Here is a 6629-nt window from a genome sequence, read left to right as displayed (position 1 = left end):
TTGCAATCGGAATGAAACTACTTCTCTCTCCCGGTTCGAAGGCGGCAATAGCGAGAACCACTGCGGAGCGCTTGCACTCGCGTCCGAGCAATCGCGATTCTCCCCGAATGCCGCTTGCATTCTCCAGCACCGGTCTCGGTTTTTCTCGGTCGCCGGGAAAGGGCGACTGCCGCCGGCTGCTTTTCTGCAGGTAGCGGGCTCTTCTGTGCGCGTAGGAAAGGAGCGGATTGGAATTGGATTCGTTTAAAAATAAGCAGAATGCTCGACGCCTGGCATGAACGTTTTCTTCATGACTTTCGATCGAGAGACATTTCGTAGTAGGGAGTTTATCGCTGGCTTCAAGTCTGCAATCTGAGACGATAAGAGTCGAAGGGATGACAATGTGTAAAGAGGGATGGGGCATTAAGGGTGAGAGAGATGTGTTCTTCGGGAGATATTCATAAAAGTCGGGAGCAGTGTAGCCAGCTCTGCGGAGTAAAAAACACCTTTTAGGGAGGTCTCGCTACTCGAAAGAGACGCCACTATCCGTAAAATATACACATAGAAACGGAGAGGCTTGGAATACGTTTCGTTTAATAGTAAGCACAGTGCTCGACGCCAGGCATGCAGGTTTCGTCCACGCCTGTCGGTGCAGCCACAATTCGTGGTAGTGTGCTTCTCCGTGTCTAAACGCCTGCATTATGTGACGACAAGAGAGGAAGTATAAGCCTCTCAGAAGAGAACCAGGGAAATGCGTGCAGAAACAGATCCTGTGCTATTTTGGCGCGCATTCGAAAAAAGACTCGAGGGATTCTTCCTGAAGCGCGGACATGAAAAACCCCGTCGAGAGAATCGCGGCAGGCAGAATTCGCAGAATTCTTGCATTTGGAATAGCACTCATTCTCTCTCCCGGTTCGAAAGCGGCAATAGCGAGAACATCTCCGGAGCGCTTGCACTCGCCTCCGAGCATTCACGCTTCTCCCCGGATCCCGCTTGCAGCCTCCAGCACCGGTCTCGTTTTTTCTCGGTCGCTGGGATTCGGCAAAAGCCGCCGGCTGCTTTTCTACAAGTAGCGGGCTCTTCTGTGCGGATTGCAATGGTGCGGATTGCAATACGCTTCGTTTAATATTAAGCACAGTGCTCGACGCCAGGCATGCAGATTGCGTCCACGCCTATCGGTCCTGCGACAATCCGTGGTAGTTGTCTTCTCTGTGGCTATACGTCTGCATTATGTGACGACAAGAGTCGAAAGCATAAGCCTCTCCGAAGAGCACCAGGGAAATACGAGCAGCGACAGATGCTGTGCTGGTTGGGAGCGCATTCGAAAAAAGACTCGATGGATCCTTCCAGAAGTGCGGACATGATAAAACGAGGTCGACAGGATCGCGGCAGGCAGAATTCGCAAGTTCTCGTCGTCGGAATGGCACTGCTACGCTCTCCAGATTCGAAAGCGGCAATAGCGAGAACCGCTCCGGAGCGTTTGCACTCGCGTCCGAGCAATCGCGCTTCTCCCGGATGCCGCTTGCAGCCTCCAGCAGCGGTCTCGTTTTTTCTCGGTCGCAGGGAAAGGGCTACTACAGTCGGCTGCTTTTCTCCGTGCAGCGTGCTGTTCTGCTTACATGGGAGCTTTGACGTTTGGACTTCTTCTAATGTAGAAATGCGAAGAATGCGTTACGCCTGACTGTGAAAGTTGTCTTCATGACTTTCGATCAAGAGACATTTCGTAGTAGTGAGTTTATTCCTGGCTTCAAGTCTGCAATCTGTGACGATAACCGTCGAAGGGATTACAATCTGTAAAGAGGTAAGGTGCATAACGTGGAGCGACACATGTTGTGCTCTTTGGGAGCACATTCGAAATAGTGGGAGCGCTGTAATCTGCTCTGCGGTGAAAAAAACACCTTTAGGCAGGTACGATGAAGCAAGCAGAATTCTCAAGTTCTCGTCGTCGGAATGGCACTACTACGCTCTCCAGGTTCGAAAGCGGCAATAGCGAGAACCGCTCCGGAGAGTTTGCAGTCGCCTCCGAGCATTCACGCTTCTCCCCGAATGCTGCTAGCAGCCTCCAGCACCGGTCTCCTTTTTTCTCGGTCGCCTTGATTCGGGGAATGCCGCAGGCTGCTTTTCTGCAAGTAGAGGGCTCTTCTGTGCTCGTAGGAAAGGAGCGGATTGGAATTCGATTCTTTTAATAATAAGCAGAATGCTCGACGCCTGGCATGAACGTTTTCTTCATGACTTTCGATCGAGAGACATTTCGTAGTAGGGAGTTTATCGCTGGCTTCAAGTCTTCAATCTGAGACGATAAGAGTCGAAGGGATGACAATGTGTAAAGAGGGATGGGGCATTAAGGGTGAGAGAGATGTGTTCTTCGGGAGATATTCATAAAAGTCGGGAGCAGTGTAGCCAGCTCTGCGGAGTAAAAAACACCTTTTAGGGAGGTCTCGCTACTCGAAAGAGACGCCACTATCCGTAAAATATACACATAGAAACGGAGAGGCTTGGAATACGTTTCGTTTAATAGTAAGCACAGTGCTCGACGCCAGGCATGCAGGTTTCGTCCACGCCTGTCGGTGCAGCCACAATTCGTGGTAGTGTGCTTCTCCGTGTCTAAACGCCTGCATTATGTGACGACAAGAGAGGAAGTATAAGCCTCTCAGAAGAGAACCAGGGAAATGCGTGCAGAAACAGATCCTGTGCTATTTTGGCGCGCATTCGAAAAAAGACTCGAGGGATTCTTCCTGAAGCGCGGACATGAAAAACCCCGTCGAGAGAATCGCGGCAGGCAGAATTCGCAGAATTCTTGCATTTGGAATAGCACTCATTCTCTCTCCCGGTTCGAAAGCGGCAATAGCGAGAACATCTCCGGAGCGCTTGCACTCGCCTCCGAGCATTCACGCTTCTCCCCGGATCCCGCTTGCAGCCTCCAGCACCGGTCTCGTTTTTTCTCGGTCGCTGGGATTCGGCAAAAGCCGCCGGCTGCTTTTCTACAAGTAGCGGGCTCTTCTGTGCGGATTGCAACGGTGCGGATTGCAATACGCTTCGTTTAATATTAAGCACAGTGCTCGACGCCAGGCATGCAGATTGCGTCCACGCCTATCGGTCCTGCGACAATCCGTGGTAGTTGTCTTCTCTGTGGCTATACGTCTGCATTATGTGACGATAAGAGTCGAAAGCATAAGCCTCTCCGAAGAGCACCAGGGAAATACGAGCAGCGACAGATGCTGTGCTGGTTGGGAGCGCATTCGAAAAAAGACTCGATGGATCCTTCCAGAAGTGCGGACATGATAAAACGAGGTCGACAGGATCGCGGCAGGCAGAATTCGCAAGTTCTCGTCGTCGGAATGGCACTGCTACGCTCTCCAGATTCGAAAGCGGCAATAGCGAGAACCGCTCCGGAGCGTTTGCACTCGCGTCCGAGCAATCGCGCTTCTCCCGGATGCCGCTTGCAGCCTCCAGCAGCGGTCTCGTTTTTTCTCGGTCGCAGGGAAAGGGCTACTACAGTCGGCTGCTTTTCTCCGTGCAGCGTGCTGTTCTGCTTACATGGGAGCTTTGACGTTTGGACTTCTTCTAATGTAGAAATGCGAAGAATGCGTTACGCCTGACTGTGAAAGTTGTCTTCATGACTTTCGATCAAGAGACATTTCGTAGTAGTGAGTTTATTCCTGGCTTCAAGTCTGCAATCTGTGACGATAACCGTCGAAGGGATTACAATCTGTAAAGAGGTAAGGTGCATAACGTGGAGCGACACATGTTGTGCTCTTTGGGAGCACATTCGAAATAGTGGGAGCGCTGTAATCTGCTCTGCGGTGAAAAAAACACCTTTAGGCAGGTACGATGAAGCAAGCAGAATTCTCAAGTTCTCGTCGTCGGAATGGCACTACTACGCTCTCCAGGTTCGAAAGCGGCAATAGCGAGAACCGCTCCGGAGAGTTTGCAGTCGCCTCCGAGCATTCACGCTTCTCCCCGAATGCTGCTAGCAGCCTCCAGCACCGGTCTCCTTTTTTCTCGGTCGCCTTGATTCGGGGAATGCCGCAGGCTGCTTTTCTGCAAGTAGAGGGCTCTTCTGTGCTCGTAGGAAAGGAGCGGATTGGAATTCGATTCTTTTAATAATAAGCAGAATGCTCGACGCCTGGCATGAACGTTTTCTTCATGACTTTCGATCGAGAGACATTTCGTAGTAGGGAGTTTATCGCTGGCTTCAAGTCTTCAATCTGAGACGATAAGAGTCGAAGGGATAACAATGTGTAAAGAGGGATGGGGCATTAAGGGTGAGAGAGATGTGTTCTTCGGGAGATATTCATAAAAGTCGGGAGCAGTGTAGCCAGCTCTGCGGAGTAAAAAACACCTTTTAGGGAGGTCTCGCTACTCGAAAGAGACGCCACTATCCGTAAAATATACACATAGAAACGGAGAGGCTTGGAATACGTTTCGTTTAATAGTAAGCACAGTGCTCGACGCCAGGCATGCAGGTTTCGTCCACGCCTGTCGGTGCAGCCACAATTCGTGGTAGTGTGCTTCTCCGTGTCTAAACGCCTGCATTATGTGACGACAAGAGAGGAAGTATAAGCCTCTCAGAAGAGAACCAGGGAAATGCGTGCAGAAACAGATCCTGTGCTATTTTGGCGCGCATTCGAAAAAAGACTCGAGGGATTCTTCCTGAAGCGCGGACATGAAAAACCCCGTCGAGAGAATCGCGGCAGGCAGAATTCGCAGAATTCTTGCATTTGGAATAGCACTCATTCTCTCTCCCGGTTCGAAAGCGGCAATAGCGAGAACATCTCCGGAGCGCTTGCACTCGCCTCCGAGCATTCACGCTTCTCCCCGGATCCCGCTTGCAGCCTCCAGCACCGGTCTCGTTTTTTCTCGGTCGCTGGGATTCGGCAAAAGCCGCCGGCTGCTTTTCTACAAGTAGCGGGCTCTTCTGTGCGGATTGCAACGGTGCGGATTGCAATACGCTTCGTTTAATATTAAGCACAGTGCTCGACGCCAGGCATGCAGATTGCGTCCACGCCTATCGGTCCTGCGACAATCCGTGGTAGTTGTCTTCTCTGTGGCTATACGTCTGCATTATGTGACGACAAGAGTCGAAAGCATAAGCCTCTCCGAAGAGCACCAGGGAAATACGAGCAGCGACAGATGCTGTGCTGGTTGGGAGCGCATTCGAAAAAAGACTCGATGGATCCTTCCAGAAGTGCGGACATGATAAAACGAGGTCGACAGGATCGCGGCAGGCAGAATTCGCAAGTTCTCGTCGTCGGAATGGCACTGCTACGCTCTCCAGATTCAAAAGCGGCAATAGCGAGAACCGCTCCGGAGCGCTTGCACTCGCGTCCGAGCAATCGCGCTTCTCCCGGATGCCGCTTGCAGCCTCCAGCAGCGGTCTCGTTTTTTCTCGGTCGCAGGGAAAGGGCTACTACAGTCGGCTGCTTTTCTCCGTGCAGCGTGCTGTTCTGCTTACATGGGAGCTTTGACGTTTGGACTTCTTCTAATGTAGAAATGCGAAGAATGCGTTACGCCTGACTGTGAAAGTTGTCTTCATGACTTTCGATCAAGAGACATTTCGTAGTAGTGAGTTTATTCCTGGCTTCAAGTCTGCAATCTGTGACGATAACCGTCGAAGGGATTACAATCTGTAAAGAGGTAAGGTGCATAACGTGGAGCGACACATGTTGTGCTCTTTAGGAGCACATTCGAAATAGTGGGAGCGCTGTAATCTGCTCTGCGGTGAAAAAAACACCTTTAGGCAGGTACGATGAAGCAAGCAGAATTCTCAAGTTCTCGTCGTCGGAATGGCACTACTACGCTCTCCAGGTTCGAAAGCGGCAATAGCGAGAACCGCTCCGGAGAGTTTGCAGTCGCCTCCGAGCATTCACGCTTCTCCCCGAATGCTGCTAGCAGCCTCCAGCACCGGTCTCCTTTTTTCTCGGTCGCCTTGATTCGGGGAATGCCGCAGGCTGCTTTTCTGCAAGTAGAGGGCTCTTCTGTGCTCGTAGGAAAGGAGCGGATTGGAATTCGATTCTTTTAATAATAAGCAGAATGCTCGACGCCTGGCATGAACGTTTTCTTCATGACTTTCGATCGAGAGACATTTCGTAGTAGGGAGTTTATCGCTGGCTTCAAGTCTTCAATCTGAGACGATAAGAGTCGAAGGGATAACAATGTGTAAAGAGGGATGGGGCATTAAGGGTGAGAGAGATGTGTTCTTCGGGAGATATTCATAAAAGTCGGGAGCAGTGTAGCCAGCTCTGCGGAGTAAAAAACACCTTTTAGGGAGGTCTCGCTACTCGAAAGAGACGCCACTATCCGTAAAATATACACATAGAAACGGAGAGGCTTGGAATACGTTTCGTTTAATAGTAAGCACAGTGCTCGACGCCAGGCATGCAGGTTTCGTCCACGCCTGTCGGTGCAGCCACAATTCGTGGTAGTGTGCTTCTCCATGTCTAAACGCCTGCATTATGTGACGACAAGAGAGGAAGTATAAGCCTCTCAGAAGAGAACCAGGGAAATGCGTGCAGAAACAGATCCTGTGCTATTTTGGCGCGCATTCGAAAAAAGACTCGAGGGATTCTTCCTGAAGCGCGGACATGAAAAACCCCGTCGAGAGAATCGCGGCAGGCAGAATTCGCAGAATTCTTGCATTTGGAATAGCA

This window comes from Tympanuchus pallidicinctus, unplaced genomic scaffold (assembly GCF_026119805.1).
Source record: "Tympanuchus pallidicinctus isolate F22 unplaced genomic scaffold, pur_lepc_1.0 scaffold140, whole genome shotgun sequence".
Taxonomy (NCBI): domain Eukaryota; kingdom Metazoa; phylum Chordata; class Aves; order Galliformes; family Phasianidae; genus Tympanuchus; species Tympanuchus pallidicinctus.
This window is presented reverse-complemented; position numbering follows the sequence as displayed.